The sequence below is a fragment of the Carlito syrichta genome, unplaced genomic scaffold (assembly GCF_000164805.1).
Source record: "Carlito syrichta isolate Samal-C Ts95f unplaced genomic scaffold, Tarsius_syrichta-2.0.1 Scaffold314772, whole genome shotgun sequence".
In the NCBI taxonomy this organism is placed as follows: domain Eukaryota; kingdom Metazoa; phylum Chordata; class Mammalia; order Primates; family Tarsiidae; genus Carlito; species Carlito syrichta.
Window position 1 is genome coordinate 401,757 of NW_007258868.1, and position 17,620 is coordinate 419,376.

At 37.4% G+C, this 17,620-nt stretch overlaps 1 pseudogene; it reads right to left on the reverse strand.

Annotated features, from left to right (window-relative positions):
• Nucleotides 1-2,749: 2,749 nt before the first annotated feature.
• LOC110596855 lies at nt 2,750-3,082 on the reverse strand (annotated as a pseudogene).
• Between the last annotated feature and the right edge of the window lie 14,538 nt (nt 3,083-17,620).

The following is a 17,620-nucleotide window of genomic DNA, read 5'->3' on the forward strand; positions in this document are numbered from 1 at the left end:
ATGTCTTTCATGGACTATGTGTTTGGTTATGCACCTAAAAAGTCATTTTTGTACCAATGGTTATCTATATTTTTCCTCTGTTACTTTCTAGGAGTTTTATAGTTTTGCATTTTACAAATGCGTTTTAGGTCTAGATTCATTCTGAGGTGTTTTTTTTTTGAGTTGGAGTTTCACTCTTTTACCGAGGCTGCAGTGCAGTGGCATGCTGCTCCCGGCTACCGCAGCCTCGATCTGCTGGGCTCAGGTGGTCCTTCACCTCAGCCTTCCAAGTAACTGGAACTATAGGGGTGTGCCATAATGCCCAGCTAATTTTTGATTTATTGTAGAGATGAAGTCTCACCATGTTGCCCAGGTGGGTCTTGAAACTGTGGGCTCAGGCAATCCTCCAGCCTTCATTTCCCAAAGTGCTGGGATTACAGGTGTGAGCCACTGCGCCTGGCTTGAGTTAATTTTTATAGTGGGTATAAGGTCTGTGTCTAGCTTCATTATTTTGCATGTGAATGTCCAGTTGCTTCAGCACTAGGTTTTGTTTTGAGTCGGGGTCTCACTCTGTCACCCATGCTGAGTACAGTGGCACAATCATAGTTTACTGCAGCCTCAAACTCCTAGACTCAAGTGATCTTCCTCCCTCAGCCTCACGAGTAATTAGGACTACAGACAGGAAACTCCACATCCAGATGTTTTTTAAATTTTTTGTAGAAACAGGGTCTTGCTATCTTGCCTTGCCTGGTCTCTAACTCCTGAGCTCAATAAATCCTCCCTCCTTGGCCTCCCAATGTGCTGGGCACTGTGCCTGGCCTTAGCACTAGTTTCTGAAAAGATCATCTTTTCTCCATTGCTCCTTTGTCAAAGATCAGTTGACTTATACAGTTGATCCTTGAACAACATGGAGGTTAAAAACGCCAAACCCTGTGCAGTTGAAAATCCATGTATAACTTTTGATTCTCCCAGAACTTAACTACTGATAGCCTACTGTTGACCAGAAGCCTTATGGATAATGTGAGCAGTCAATTAGCATGTACTGTGTATAATATATGTGTTATGGATCGTATTATTACAATAAAGTAAGCTAGAGAAAAGAAAACATTATTAAGGAAATCATGAGAGAAAATATATTTACTATTTATTAAGTGGAAGCGTTTATCCTCACTGTCTTAACATTGAGTAGGTTGAGGAGGAGGAGGAAGAGTTGGGGTTGGTCTTGCCATCTCAGGGGTGGCAGAGGTGGAAGGGAATCTACCTGTGCAATTCAAACCTCTTTGTTCAAGGGTCAGCTACATTTATGTGGCCTATTGTGTTCCGCTGATGTGTTTGTCCTTTCATTCACCAATACCACACTGTCTTGACTGCTGTAGTTTTAAAGTAAGTCTTAAAGTCAGGTAGTGTCAGTGCCCCAACTTTGTTCTTCTCCCTCAATATTGCAACAATTGTTATTTTCTGGTGTGTGTGTGTGTGTGTGTGTGTGTGTGTGTGTGTGTGTGTGTGTTAGTATCTCATTGTGATTTTGATTTACATTACTCTATTAATAATGTTGAGCATTTTTCATATGCTTGTTGGCCACTTATGTGTCTTCTTTGGAGAACTATCTACTCAGGGTCTCTATTTTTCTATTGGTGTCTTAGTCCAGTTGGGTTGCTATAACAAAATACCATAGGCCAAGTGGCTTATAAAAGACATAAATTTATTTCTCATAGTTCTGGAGGCTGTGAAGTCCAAGATCACGGTACCAGAAAATTTCATGTCTGGTAATGTCCTGCTTACTGTGTCCTCACATGGCAGATGGTGGCAGTGTCTTTCTTAGACTTCTTATATAAAAAACACCAATTTCATTCATGAGGGATCTACCCTCATGACATAATCACCTCTCAAAGGCCCCACCTCCTAATACTATAACCTTAAAGGGGTAGTTTTTCAGCATATAAATTTGGGGGAGACAAATATATTTGGACCATAGCAATTGGATCACTTGTTTTTTGTTGTTGTTATTGTTAAGCTTGTAAAAAATATATTTTGGGTACTAAGCACTTATCAGATATATGATTTGCAATTATTTTCTCCCATTTTGTAGGTTGCCTTTTCACTCTGTTGATGTGCAGAAGTTTTAAAATTTGATGTAGTGCCATTTGTTTACTTTTGTTTTTGTTGCTTGTTCAATAAATATCACAAACAAACACACAAAAAATCTTGCCAAATCCAAAATGATAAGAATTTTCCCGTGATTTCTTCTAGGAAGTTTATAGTTTTACATTTTAATGTTTAGCTATTTAATCAATTTTTTGTTAATTTTTGTATGTAAGATAAGGGCCTAACTTCATTCTTTTACACATTCTTAACACAATTTTTTGAAAAGTTGTCCTTTCCCTATTGTGTGGTCTTGGTCTTGGCACTCTTGTTGAAGATCATTTGAACATACTCTAAGAGTATATTTCTGGGTGCTCCAACTCTGTTCTTGTTTTTCAAGATTATTTTGGCAATTCATGATCCCTTGAGATTCTGTACAAATTTTAGAATTTTTTTGGTCTATCTGCCCCAAAATGCCATTAGGATATTAATAAGGGTTGCATTTGATCTGCAGAACACTTTGGTCAGTATGGACATTTAAACAATATTACATCTTCCATTCCATGACCATGAATAGTCACTCCAATTATGTACATCTTCTTTAAGTTCTTTCATTAATGTTTTGTGTTTTTTTGCATACAGGTCTCTCTCTTTTTTTCCCACTTTTATTTATTTACTCTCCATTAGTTTAAATCCTTGAGGGGTACAGCATTACATGGGTTCTGTATCCAATGGCCTTAGCAGGAAGGTTGCTTCGGAATTTGGCACGAACCATGCCACTGTATCCATGGGACCGAGTTGCCTTTTCCCAGATTACTCTGGGTTTTTTTGGTTTGCCGTCAGGAGTTACTGTGTTGTTCTTTGCTTTATATACATAAGCACATCTCTTGCCCAAATAGAATTCAGTTTCATCTCAGGCATAAACACCTTCAATTTTGAAAGGAGCTGTGTGCTCCCTTTGGTTCTGGAGACCTCGCTTATAGCCAGCAAAAATGGCTTTGGACCACAGCCTTCCAGACATATTTGCCTCTTAGAAGTTCTGTTCCCAGCAGTCCTCCGTGGGCTCCAAGATGGCAGAAAGAGTCTTTTTCTTTTTTAGTTAAGTTAATTCCTAAGTATTTTGATGTTGTTGTAAATGGGGATTGTTTTCTCAATTTTTCTCAGATGGTTCATTTTATTGGTGTATAAAAAGGCAACTGATTTTTGTCTGATGACTTTGTATCCTGCAATTTTACAGAATTTGTTTATTAGTTCTAATAGATTTTTTGTCAACTCTTTAGGGTTTTCTACATATAAAATTATGTCATCTGAAAACAGAGATAATAGTTGGATTACTTGGATCTTTTTGGGGGAGGGCAGATATTTTATTGAAACTAAGTACATCAGAAAAGTTTCTAATTATTACCAATTCTTTCTTTTTGTAAGCTGCTTTAGAGTTTACTAAAATATTTTTATTTTTTAACATTTAATTCTCACTGTAGACTTGAGAAATATATGTTACCTCTTGTTCACAAAACAGGAAATAAAGTTTTCTTTATATCATGAGATAGTTACATTAATTTTTTTTTTTTTTTTTAGTTGGAGTCTCACTCTGTCGCCCAGACTGGAGTGCAGTGGCATGCTCATGGCCACCGCAGCCTCGACCTGCTGGGCTCAGTAATCCTCCTACCTCAGCCTTCCAAGTAGCTGGAACTATAGGCACGTGCCATCATGCCCAGCTAATTTTTTTTATTTATTGTAGAGATGAAGTCTCACCAAGTTGTCCAGGCTGGTCTGGAACCTGTAGGCTCAGGCAATTCTTACACCTCCACCTCCCAAAGTGCTGGGATTGTAGGCGTGAGCCACCATGCCCAGCCACATAATTTTTTTTAAAGTGACTGCAGCTGGCCGGGTTCGGTGGCTCAGTTGAGACTCCAACTCAAAAAAAAAAAAAAAAAAGTGACTGCAGCTGATCAGTAGTCAGGGCTAGAGTTTGACCTTTGACCTTCTAATGCCAGATTTATTGATAATTCTTATGTACAAGTGTTGACATTTTGGCCTCAATAACTCTTTGTTGCAGAAGTTGTGTGCATTTTAGGAGTTTAGAATCCACTAGATGTCAATAGTACCCTCATCTCAGTTATAACAATCATTAATAATGTCTTTAGACAGGATCGAATGTCCCCCAAGAGACAAAATCGCTACAGCTGAAAGCTCCAGTTCTATGCTTTTCTAATCAGAGATCTATTTTATTTATTTATTTTTATTAATATTATTTTAGATTCAAGAGGGTACATGTTAAGATTTGTTACATAGGTATATTGTGTGATGTAGATCTTATTTTTTATCCTTTCAGCCATTCTCTGCTTTTTGATTGGTAAGTCAATTATATTTACATTTAAAGTAGTTATTAATAGAGAATTTGTTATTGACATTTTAAAAATTATTTTCTGTCTTGTAGCTTTTTTATCCCTCTTTTACTGTCTTGCTGTCTTCCTTTGTGTTTCATTGATTTTGGGGGTATTGGTATGCTTTGATTCATTTCTCTTTTTCTTTTGTGTAACATCTATAGTTATTTTCTTGGTAGTTATTATGCAGCTTACATAAAATATAGTTATGACAATCCATTTTAATCTGACAAAAATTTAACTTCTATTATGTTAAAAAACCTCTAGATTTTTGCTTCTCTATCCGTACACTTTTCATTACTGATGTCACAATATACATCTATTTATATTGTGTATCTACTAAATTATTTTTTAGTTATTTTTAATGCATTTGTCTTTTAACTTTCATACTAGAACTAAAAGTAATTACCCACTATTGTTGCAGTAATATTGTATTCTGAATTTGCCTATAAATTTACCTTTACTGAGTAAACTTTCTTATGCACTTATGTTGCTGTTTAGTGTCCAATTTATTTCAGGTTGAAGAACTTTCTTTTTTTTTGGGCTATAAGACTCATGCGCAAAAGTCAATCACTTTACCATAGACCAGCAAAGAGCAAGCAGATTTGAAGTTAAAAACCCAACATCATTTACATTAGTACCCCATCAATGAGAACTAATAAAATATGTACAAAATCTATTTGAGGAAAACTACAAAACTTTGATGAACAAGACCAAATAACTAACTAAATAAAGAGATATTCCATGTTCATAGATAGAAAGATTCGATATTATCAAGATGCTGGTGCTTCTCAACTTGATCTATAGATTCAATACAATTCTGATAAAAACTCCAGCAAGTTATTTTGAGAGTATCAACAGACTGATCCTATAGTTTCATCTGGAGAGACAAAAGACCCAGAACAGTGAATACCATAGTGCAGTAGAAGAACGAAGGACTGACATTACCTGACTTCAAGACTTAACATGAATCTACAGTAATCAAGCCAGTGTGGTGTTGGTTAAGGAATAGACAACTAGAGTGCACTGTCCCAGCATCTGGATCCCACAGCTGCTCTTGTCTCTGCACTATGAGTCACACTTCCCAGACCTTCTTCACTCAGGCCAGCACTGGTCTCTCCCGAAACTATGAGATACTCAAGGAGGAGCATATGGTGGCTGTGCTCAGGGTGCTCCACAGTTCTGGCTGACGACATCCACCAGCGATACCTCCGTGCCCGACCACTTTGTCTGGTCCCTGTTCAACAGTCTCTTCATGAATATCTGCTGCCTGGGCCTCATAGCCTATGTCTACTCCATGAAGTCTAGGGACAGGAAGATGGTGGGCTACATGACCATGGCCCAGGCCTCTTGACTCCACCACTAAGTGCCTGAACATCAGTGCCCTGATCCTCGGCATCCTTGCGACCATGGGTGTCATCCTTGTTCCAGTTTTGGTCTTCCTAGTGTTTCAATAGATCACTTTTTTCTTTTTTTTTTTTTTTTGAGCCGGAGGCTGGAGTGCAGTGGCATGCTCTTGAAGAACTTTCTTTAGCATTTTTTGTAAGGCAGATCTTCTGGTAATGAATGCCTTCAACCTTTGTCTGAGAAAGTCTATATTTCCTTCATTTAAAAAATATTTTTCCAGATGTAGTGTTCTTGGTTGGTGGTTATTTTTCACATTGAATATATTATCCCATTTCCTTCTACTTCCAAAGTTTATGCTAAGAAATTCACTTATAGTATTATAAAGGTTTCCTTGTATGTGACATGTTGTTTTTCTTTTGCTGCTTTTAAAATTATCTCTTTGTCCTTGGTTTTTGACAATTTTATTATACTGTTTTTAGGTGTAGATTTTTTTGAGTTCATCTTAATTGCTGTTCTTTGAGCTCCTTAGATCTGGATGTTCATTTCCTTTCCCAGATTTGGAAAGTTTTCAGGCATTATATCTTTTAGTAAGTTTTATGTTTTTTTCCCTCTTTTTCTTCTCTGAGATGCCCATAATGCATATTTTTTTTCCACTTGATAGTGTCCCTTAAGACTTTTTCACATTTTTAAAATTCTTTTTTTCTCCTCTGTCTGTATAATTTTTATTAACCTTCTTTGAGTTTGCTGATTCTTTCTTCTACTTACTCTAACCTGAATTTTTCAGTTCAGTTATTGTATTCTTTTATCTATCTATTATCTATCTATCTATCTATCTATCTATCTATCTATCTATCTATCTACCTAATAGAGATGGAGTCTTGCCATGTTGCCCAGGCTGATCTCAAACTCCTGGATTCAAGCAACCTTCGTGCCTCAGCTTCCCAAAGTGCTGATATTACAGGTGTGAGCTACCACACCTGGCCAAGTTATTGTATTGTTCAGTCCAAAATTTTTGTTCTGATTCTTTCTTTATAAAATTTTTAATCTCTTTGTTGAATTATAACTTTGCTTATGCATTGTTCTTCTGAATTGGTTGAGCATTTTCATGATAGCTATTTTGCATTTTCTGTCAGGCATTTACATATGTCTATTTTACAAGGAGTGTTTTCTGGTAATTTATTTTGTTCCTTTGTTTAAGCTGTTTCTTCACTTTTCTTGACTCTTTGTACTGATATCTGGACATTAAAAAAAAAAAACCAGCCACCTCTCCCAGTCTTTATGAATTGACCTCATACACAGGAGAAGTCCCTTATAATCAGCTCAGCTAGAGATTCTGTGGGTCCCTCAAACTTTCTCAGGTGTTTACTCTGTACTCATGTATATAAATTCCCTATCAGAGGGATTTGCTGTTTTTTATTTCAGGAGTTGATCAATCCTTGCTCCCTCTTCTGTCTGTCTGCTGTTCTGTGGGTCTCCTAGAGCAGCAGCATACCCTGAGCTCCCTTATTGTTTTCAGCAGCATCTAGGTTATTCTGGTTTCATCAGCACTTTGATCCAGAAGCCAGTTCCTTGAGTATCCCCTGAAATGTTAGAACATTGGATACATGTTTCAACTCTTTCCCTCCTGGGGGAGAAGCTGGGATTTGGGAGGTTTCACCTATTCATTCTGTGCTGAACCATGAGAAGGGACTATGGTGACTGTATCTTTGCTAGGCCATACACTGCTTTTGTTCTCAGCAGCTTCCAACCCAGGGCCCTTTGCTGTCAGTGTTCAGATTCAGACAAGACAAAAACCACTTCCTCAGGCAGCCTACAGAAATGTCAGAATGTTGAATGTATTGTTCAGTCCTTTTCTTCTCTCCCTAGAGAGAAGTGAGAGCTGGGATTTTCCTACTGATTGTGTAATGTTGGGCTGTGGGAAGTAATTGTGGCAAGAGGATGCCTCAAATTTTCTCTCCAGCTTTGACTCAGCTAATTTCACACTCACCAGGCAAGAGATTTTTACATTGTTTTTAGGATTTCTCACTAAGGGAATTGGTCTGTGTATTGTTGTATTGATGTGTTCATAAGTGGAAGGAGGGTGAGATTTCTGTCTTGCCATCTTACTGACATCACTTTGGTGTTAATTCTTGTCGAGCATTTATATAGTACAGATATAAGACTTTTACTTGATATTTTATCTTCTGTATTGTCTGACACTCTGTGGTTTATCTTTGTATTCTTTCAAGAGTGTCTTTCAAAGAGCAAGAGGTCTTAATTTTGATGAAGTCCAATATTTTCATCTAGAAGTTTTATACATTCAAATTTTACATTTAGATCTATGACCTATTTTGAATTAACTTTTATACAGGATGCAAGCTATTGGTCAACATTATTTTCTCCCCCCCTTTTCCCTTTCTCATTTGTGTGTTCATTTTTTCCCCCCGTCCTGTCAGTGTGGATATGGCATTCATTTGTAATACATTTAAATTTATTTGCTACTGCCATTGTTCTGAGTCTCCACCTGAATCCTGGTTGATACACACTCTCTCTCTTTCTCTGTAGACACACACACACACACACACACACACACACACACACACACAGGGTTGCCAAAAAAATCTATGCATATTTTAAGAGATGTTCTCTGTAATCAGAAGAGTCTGGATGCTGATGGTAACCACTCTGAACACCTCTTGTAATTGCAGAAGTTAAATGTGACTTGTATTATCTTATTGAGCATTACAATTTTAACACCAGTTTTTCCTTTCTTAAAATGTGTATACTTTTTTTTGGCACCCTGTGTATATTTATACAGAGAGAGAGAGTAGGTTAAACATTAACATGCCTCTAAAAGTTGGAAATTTACAAAAAGTTATGCTCAGAGAAGTATCTCTGCCCCATCACTTCTACCCTGTTTCAATTCCTGCTTTCTCTACACCATTTTCATGCACCATCTGTAGTTAACTAATCTTGTTAGTTTTTTATTTGTTCTTCCTGTTTCTTTTTCTCAAATATGTTGATAAATGTATATTTTATTTCTTCTTTCTTGCTGCAAGCCATCATACTAAATACTCTTTTATAGTTTTCTTCTTTCACTTAAAATATATTCACAGAAATTCATAGAGACTTCTTTCTTACAGCGCTTTATAAATTATCATAGTGTAAGAGTATCCAAGGTATGGACACTTAGGTTGTTATATTTTGTGATTTCAAACCATGCTGTGATGTGCATATGTATTTTTGTATTGTTGGAGGTACATCTTCAGCATAAATTTCTAGAAGTGGAATTTCTGGGTCAAAAGGAAAGTATATATGTAGTTGTGTTATAATAATTTGTTTGCCAAATTCTCCTCTACAAGGGTTGTATCAGTTTGTATTTCCACTACTAATTATGAGAGTACTTGCTTCTTAAAAGCTTTGCCAACAAAATGTTTGCCAATCTGACAGGTGAAAATTGGTATCACAGTACTGATTTAGCTTCTATTTCCCTGTGAGTGAATTTCATATATTTAAAAGCCATTAAAATATATTTTAAAAAATTATCTGTTCATGTCTTTCCCCCACTGTTCTATCATGTTTTTAGTCATTTATTCCTGAAATCTAAGAGGTTTTTTTTTTTTATGTATTAGAGATAACAGGTCATTATCTATGATACATTTTGCAAATAATCTTTTCTCAGTTTACAGGTATCTTTGGCTTTATTTGTGGTGATTCTTTGCCATGCAAACTTTTTTTTTTTTTTGTATTTTTTTTTTAAGAGACAGGGTCTTACTCTGTTGCCCTGGCTAGAGTGCAGTGGCATGGTCATAACTCACTACAGTCTTGAACTTCTGTGTTCAAGGGATCATACTGCCTCAGCCTCAGAAGCAGCTACTATGAAACCACAGTGCCTGGCCAAAGTTTTGTGTTTTCATAGTCACATTTATAAAGCTTTAATTTTATTGCCTCTAGATTTTAATAATTTAACAATTTCAGTCATTTCAAATCTTATCCCTATACCAATGTTAAAGAGGATCTATCCATATTTTATTCTAATATTTGCATTACTCTCCTTTTTACTTTTAGATTTTGGATGCATTTGAAGTTTACTTTTGAGTCTGGTATTAGTCAGGAATATATATCTTTTCCCCAATGGCTAAGTAGTTGTCCTAGCATTTTTGTTATAAAAATCCCTCTTTTCCTCAAATAATTTGATATATCATCTTTATCCTCCACCAATTTCCATAGTTACTTGGATTTATTTCTCATCTATTCTATTTTACTTGTCTGTCTTTCACACTGTTTTAGTGATAAAGGCTTTGTAATATATTTTAATATTTGATGGGGCTAGTCCCTTTTGGTTTTGTTTGTTTATTTTAGTATTTTTCTATTTTTGTAAGTTTATTTTTTCATGTAAATTCTTGTCTAACTCCATAAAACTTTTGTTGGTATTTTATCAATATTACGCTAATTTTATGTTAGTTTAGGGAGACTAACATGTTTATGATGTTGAGTCATCCTATCCAAGAACATTTCCACAACCACCTTTACGATCACAAAAACAAGTCATATGTTAACATTTATACACAAAACACTTACTATACATTTAACATGTCAGTTTTAGATTTTTATATAAACTTATAGATAAATGAAAGCAACTGTGTCTTTATTAAAGTTAAAATATGCATGTTGCAGTGACTAGGACTTTTGATCTGAGATGTTTAATCTGGTTCTCATTTTAATTTCCCCAGATGTGTTAACATGGCTATGATTCTATTTTATATTTATACTTTTTTAAACTAACTTTTTTGCATTGAAATGGGATGTTTTACTTCAACAATGACCGAACTGGCATTATTAAGTTACTGGAGCTTCAATGGGGTCACCTTGTATCACAGTGGACCTACTGAGGCCATTCTTTTTTTTTTTTTTTTTTTGAGTTGGAGTCTCACTCCGTCGCCCAGCCTGGAGTGCAGTGGCCGCTCCCAGCCACCGCAGCCTCGACCTGCTGTGCTCCGGCGATCCTTCCTCCTCAGCCTTCCAAGTAGCTGGAATTACAGGCATGCGCTGCCACACCTGGCTGATTTTTTGATTTATTGTAGAGATGAGGTCTCGCTGCCCAGGCGGGTCTCGAACCCGCGGGCTCAGGCAGTCCACTCACCTCAGCCTCCCAAAGGCGCCGGATTACAGGCTGAGCCATCGAGCCTGGCTGAGGTCATTCTTAACAGCATCACAATCTCCCATGTAACCCAGCCAGCAATTAAACTACATGTTTTTACTGTGCCTCTATACCACTAGCAGAGCTCTGATGGAGAAAACCCATCTACAGAAAAGTTTGGTGCCACTAAACATTCTTAAGTCACAACTTCAAACGGTCGTCCACTGTACCTAGCCATTCTACTGTTTCTCTGGTCAGCTTGCTTTCTCACTGCCACAAAGACTCTCTTCAAACTTCTCTTATCATTGCTCTTGTTCTGAGTAGATGGCCCCACCTCCTACAACAGAGAGAAAGTGAAAGTCATAGTGTGGTTAACTCCCTTAACTTCCCTCTGGCAAACTTACACAAGTACCTGAATTTCCACCCGTGATCTCTTTGTTCCAGCTTGTTACAGTGAAGGAGGTATTCTTTCTCTCATCCTCTAAGATTAATCACTGCAGCTGTTATCTGGTCCTCATTTCTCTTTTCCTCGGACTTCAGCCTTACTCGGACTTCAACCTTATGCTATCAAGTGTCTTTTCTCACTTTGACCTCTCTGTATACTCTTTCCTTTTGCAAAACATGTAAACTTGCTGAGCTCTATCACTAAAAACAAAATCCTTATTTCATCTTATCTTTCCTTCTAGCAATAGCTATATTTCCTCTCTTTTTTGACCTCAGGTCTGGGATTTTATGAGCAAAATAAAGACAATCCACAAAGATGCACAAGTGCCCAGTCACTGAGAAGAGGGAAACCTTGAAGAAAACATGGGGACAGCAGCAGACCACTACCGTGTACCTAGGCTTTGGGACCAGGTACAATCCCAGCGATTGAGTGCCAAAGCTGGCACATGAGATATGCTTACCTGTGGCTTGCTGAATTATGTAGCATGAACACTGGCAGAAGTGTAAGTCTAGAACTAGTATCTTTATTTGAAAATCTAAAATAATAATAGTCACCTCATTGCATTGTTTTGACGCTAAAATGAGCGAATGAGCATAGAGCTATATATCATGGTACACGCCTAATAAATGTTTCCTATTATTATTTTTGTAATTGTAATTATGTGGTCAGATGGGCCAGGTTACTTAACCATATACGAAAGCATGCATACAAAATGTAAATCAGTGTGGAGTAATACAACTGTCTGACCTACAAGTCTGACTAGTGTTTTAGACATGGTATTCATGTATGCATTTGGTCACTCATTCATACAAATTATTAGGAGCTTTGCCAGGCATTAGGGATACAAGGAAGGCTAAGACAAAAGTTCTGCTCTCAATGAACTCACAGTTTTCAGATAGTCAAGGCATAAACACACAATTACAGCGCAGTGTGGTGAATGCAGTGATTGACAAGCACAGGGCATTTGGGGAGTTTAAAGAAGAAAGCACATAATTTGGAGTGAGGTGCATCAAATGTCTTCCTGGTTGAGGTAAAACTGGAACTGATTCTTAATGTGAGTAGGTGTTAGCAGACAAAAGAGAGAACTCAGGCAAGGGAAAGATTTTGAAGTTCTTTTGTTCACATGGTTCAACTCAAAGATAATAGAATCATGCATTTTTTAGCTAAAAATATTATATTATGAAAAAGATTTGAAACCCATTGGCCTGTTTAAATGATATGTAAGAAACAAAGTATTACATGATAATACAAGGATGAGGCAAAGCTTTCCTTACTGGTGATGGAACACAGTAGGAATTGCTGTAGGCAGAGTGACACAATATATTTTAAGGAACCTGATAGCTGGGCTATACCAGGTAGGGCTCTACCAATGATGAAATTATCTAGGTGATGCCACTATGGTCCAGAATTTGATTTTCAGCTTTGATGTTTCAGGAAGTTGATTGTCAGCTAAAAAGAGATGGCCAATCTCTTGGGGAACTGGTTTTATTTTAAAACAGGAGATGAATATATAAGCTACAGTGCATCCACTTTTAATACATTTAAAAAGATTGTATAAGTTGAAATACTGATGTTGTCGTGGTTAGTATGCTTGCAACATATAGGCATGCTAGATAGTGTCTTGAGATCCTGAAATCAGAACAAAAGGAGTTAGCTGGAGTGAGCAACTGTCTGGTTCAGACAAGGATCTGAGCAATGCTGGCTCAATTTCCTGTACGGATTCTTTAAAATCTCAGTCTATGTGATTTCACAGATTTTGACATTCTCATTGTTGTGATTATATGAAAGATGAGATCTGGAAACAAGGGCAAATCTTAGGTTGATAAGCATCTAATGAGAATGCATTTTGGAATAGACACAAATAGTATGCGCTGAGGCAGCATTTTGAACCAAGGCCATGTTAATTATTTCCCACACATCTGGGGAAATAAACTAACATGAGAACATATACCTGCCAAATCAATGCTTACAGACTGTGGAGGTGGGGTAAGTCTGGACCTTTGAGAGCTAGATAAATTATAGTAACACATTCAGAGGATTATGCATATTACTATTTTAAAATAATTACATGGAAAAGGCATGGAGACATATAAAACCTCAAGAGTGGCTTTCTCTATATAATAGAAACATGAGTGTTCCTTATTTTACTTTTGCTTTATCTGTGATTTCAAAATTTTCTGTAATAAAGACGTATTTATGCAATAAAGAAATATAAAGTTAGAAAATATTAGCATAGAAGGAAAAAAGACAATTTCTTTCAAGTTCTCTGAAATAATTATTACCAGTTAAGCCTGAGTGATGTTGGACGTGAACAAGTTAAGACTGATAGAAAGTTCTGGGAGGGAGACAGGACAGGAAGACTGCTTAAAGGAGAAAAGGAAAGATGGTGCAGCACCAGAAGGAGCTGCTTTCCAGTTTGGACTAAAAACAAGAAGGGGCTATATTTAGTAAAGGAGTTTTAAATGCCCCTCCCATTGTCACATCCGGCACTTAAAATATTTATCTTGCATAAAGAATGCATGTAAGAGGTTGAGCATGGTGGCTCACATCTATAATCCCAGCACTTTGGGAGGCTGAGATAGGAGGATGGCTTGAGGCCAGGAGTTTGAGAACAGCCTGGGCAACATAGCAAGACCTTGTTTCCACTAAAAGTCAAAAAATTAGATAGGCATGGTAATTTGTGCCTGTAGTCCCAGCTACTCCAGAGGTGAAAGGATCATCTGAGCCCAGGAGATTGAGAAAATGGTGAGCTGTGCTTGTGCCATTATACTTTAGTCTGAGTGATAGAATGAGACTCTGACTAAAAAAAAAAAAGAAAAAGAAAGAAAAAAAAAAGAATGAAATTAGCATTATTTATAAAAATTTGAGCATGCTCTAGGCTATAAAGCAAGTATCTACAACTTAGAATTACAGCATGTAGATCACAATGCTATTAAATCTGAATCAGTAACAAGTCATAAATTCTCCCCCCAAACACCTTAAAATAAATAGCTCCACACTCTTAAATAAGTCATAAGTGACAGAAGAAATCAAAAGCAAACTTTGAAAATACTTGGAACTCAGTGATACTAAAAATACTTTTCACAGCTTGTGGGAGGTAGACATTCATTGTGTACATGTTTCCCTCAAGGAAGTTGTGAGGAAGGACTTCCCATGTGCATTTCACTTGGGCCATATAAGTTTTATTCTTTATATTATTTATATTTATTTGTAAAATGGAACCAAATTAAAAATAAATTTGTATAGGCCAATTGCTGATTTTAGGTTCTGATTTTAATAAGAAGTTGTATGAATTATGTGACTTTCAGTTTTTCACTGGGGATCACAGTGGGGTAAATGAGTCCTGTCTTAGTATTCACGTCTTTTAAAATTTTATTTATTTTTTATTTTTTTGAGTCGGAGTCTTACTCTGTTTCCCAGACTGGAGGGCAGTGGCACACTTCTGGCCACCACAGCCTCGACCTGCTGGGCTTAGGCGATCCTTCCGCCTCAGCCTTCCAAGTAGCTGGAACTACAGGCACGCACCACCACACCTGGCTGATTTTTGATTTATTGTAGAGACAAGGTCTCACCAAGTTGCCCAGGCTGGTCTTGAACCCCTGGGCTCAGACAATCCTCCCACCTCGGCCTCCCAAAGTGCTGGGATTATAGGCTGAGTCACCGTGCCGGGCCAGTATTCACTTCTAAGGAGTTTAAAAGTTGCTGTGTCTCTTAGTTTGTTTCAGGTAGCCATAATGAAATACTGCCAGATGTGGTGGCTCCTGCCAGAAATCCCAGCATTTTGGGAGGCTAAGGTGGAAGAATTCATTGAAGCTAAGAGTTTGAGAGTTTGGGCCAGCCTGGGTAGCATAGTAAAACCTCATCTCTAAAAATCAATCAATCAATCTATCAGAAAATTAGCTGGGTGTGGTGGCACATGCCTGTAGTCCTAGTTACTCAGAAAGCTGAAGTAGGAGGATCGTTTGAGCTCAGGAGGTCGAGACTGCAGGGAGTTATGATTGCACCACTGCACTCCAGCCTGGATGACAGAGTGAGATCCTGTCTCTAAAAACACAACACAACAAAAAATAGAATACCACTCATTGGGTAACTTATAATGAATAGAAATTATTTGTCACAGTTCTGGAGGCTGAGAAGTCCATGAATTGAGGGATCAGCATCTGGTGAAGGCCTTCTTGCTCTATCATCCCATAGTGAAAGGGCAAAGAGAGGGCAAGGGAGAGGAATCAGAGCTCAACTCATTCTTTTATAAAGAACCCTCTCCTGGAATAACAGAGTGAATCTATTCTTTCCCAAGGGAAAATCTATGAAAAAGTCGGTGGCCATGTGATCATGTGGAGTTGTGTGAGAAGCCCAGACCCTGGGACAAGGGAATGTGTACTTGAGAGGTGCATCCTTCAGTTCATGCTCAGGTTTTTCCTCTTTGCCGTGTTGTGGGCTAGGTATGGCTGGAGTCTTGAATTAGTAAAAAGTATTTACCAAGACGATCAGGAATTAAGAAAGACAGGCTTATTAAGGGGAAATACGTTATGAAGAGCACAACAGGCGGAGCAGCAGAGAGAGTATTTGCTGTCTGCTGTCTGCAAAGAAACAGAGACTAGAGGGGTGTTTTATAAGCCTGGTGTTGGGGTCTCATGGGCTGGGGGAAGTTGGGAGAAGTTTGCAAAAGGGAATTGCCAGGGGTTTGTGAAGCAGTTGACGGTTTGTGGTGTTTTGCTTCTTTAAGATAGAGTTAATTAATAGCAATAGTTGACAGCATTTTGTTTACCACAAAATTAACAGCCAGTGGTTAACTGCTTTTTGTTTACCGTGGAACTACAACAAATGTTTTACAGCTGGTCAGTGAATTTTTACAACTCTTGCTGTTGTCAATAAGTTTCTTTGTAACTTTTGTAAAATTTTATCCTGAGATTTCCTTCCTCAATTTACCCAATTTACCTAATTGATGCTGGCCTAATTGGGTCCTGGGCCTTGCAGCAACCTCCACTCCAAATTCTTGCCCTGATTTGGAGTCAAATGAAAACAATTCAGTTTTCTTCCATAAACGAGGACACGACAGTACACAGTAAAGAATGGTCATTGGATTAAAGTTGAAACTGAAGCAAGAAAACAGAAAGTTAGACACAAGTCCTCCCATGGTATTGTTTTTTAAAGTAATGGACAATGGCAACGAGTGCTGATTATTTCACATATAACGATTCTTTCTGAAAACATCAGCATCAGAATCACCTGGGAGTCTTATTAAATATGCAGATTTCTTGTTTCTACGGCCTTCAAATCTCTACGGCTGGGCTTGGAAATCTAATTAAGAAACTACTGACTTAATTAGAGTTGCTGGGCATGTGGTAAAAGCCTTTACCCAATCCATGTTACATCCTAATTATAAGAATCCTGACTGGTTATCTTTGGTATACAGAAGATCTCTGCCATTAGTGGATTCAATAATCATAGTTTAAATTGTCAAAGAGAGAACCCAAATATCCTTGACATGTAACCATTAGGAGATTCACTCAGGCACAAAGTAGAGATCACATGGGATGAGGTTGGTAGATAGTCCAACAGTCCTAACCTTGCTGCATGGCTTTGTAATTCTCTTTGTGGGTGCACATTTTAAAGGAGAAATTATTTGCTAAAATTGAATTTATGATTGTAAGAATTCACAAAGGTCTCAGGACAGCCAGGAGCCTTCTGCAATCTGATATGAAGTCTTCCCTTCAATTCTCTAGAAATTTCTTAAAATTCACACTTCTATTTTTAATTGCCATACCATTGATTTTTAAAAAAAATATGTCTGGATTCTCATTTACCTGTTCAGTATTTCCCCTACTTTCAAGTATCTTCTTTTATTAGGATTTTTGATGCCACCTTTTATTTTATTTCACTCATTTCTATTGTTCTGTCTTTTGTGTTCTATCTGTTCTATGAACAGATGATCTCGTTTCTGTCCTATGTCCCTTATTTTTCCCAGAGATTTAATCTATTTTAATGACTTCAACTGTTACTCGTGTATATATTATTTCTGAATCTATATTAAGAGTCTTGATATCATTCCCACTCTAGCATTGTCTCCATCTGTTGAATACTTCCATGTGCAAGTTTCATCATCATTCATTTATCATCTACTCATTCAAAAAATATCGAACAAGTACTTTGGCTTCCTGTGATCAGGATATATAGGTGAGTAAGACCTGGTACCCACTCTCCAAAAACTCACAGTCATGGTTTAACATCATCTCCCCTAATGTTCTACCTCATAACATC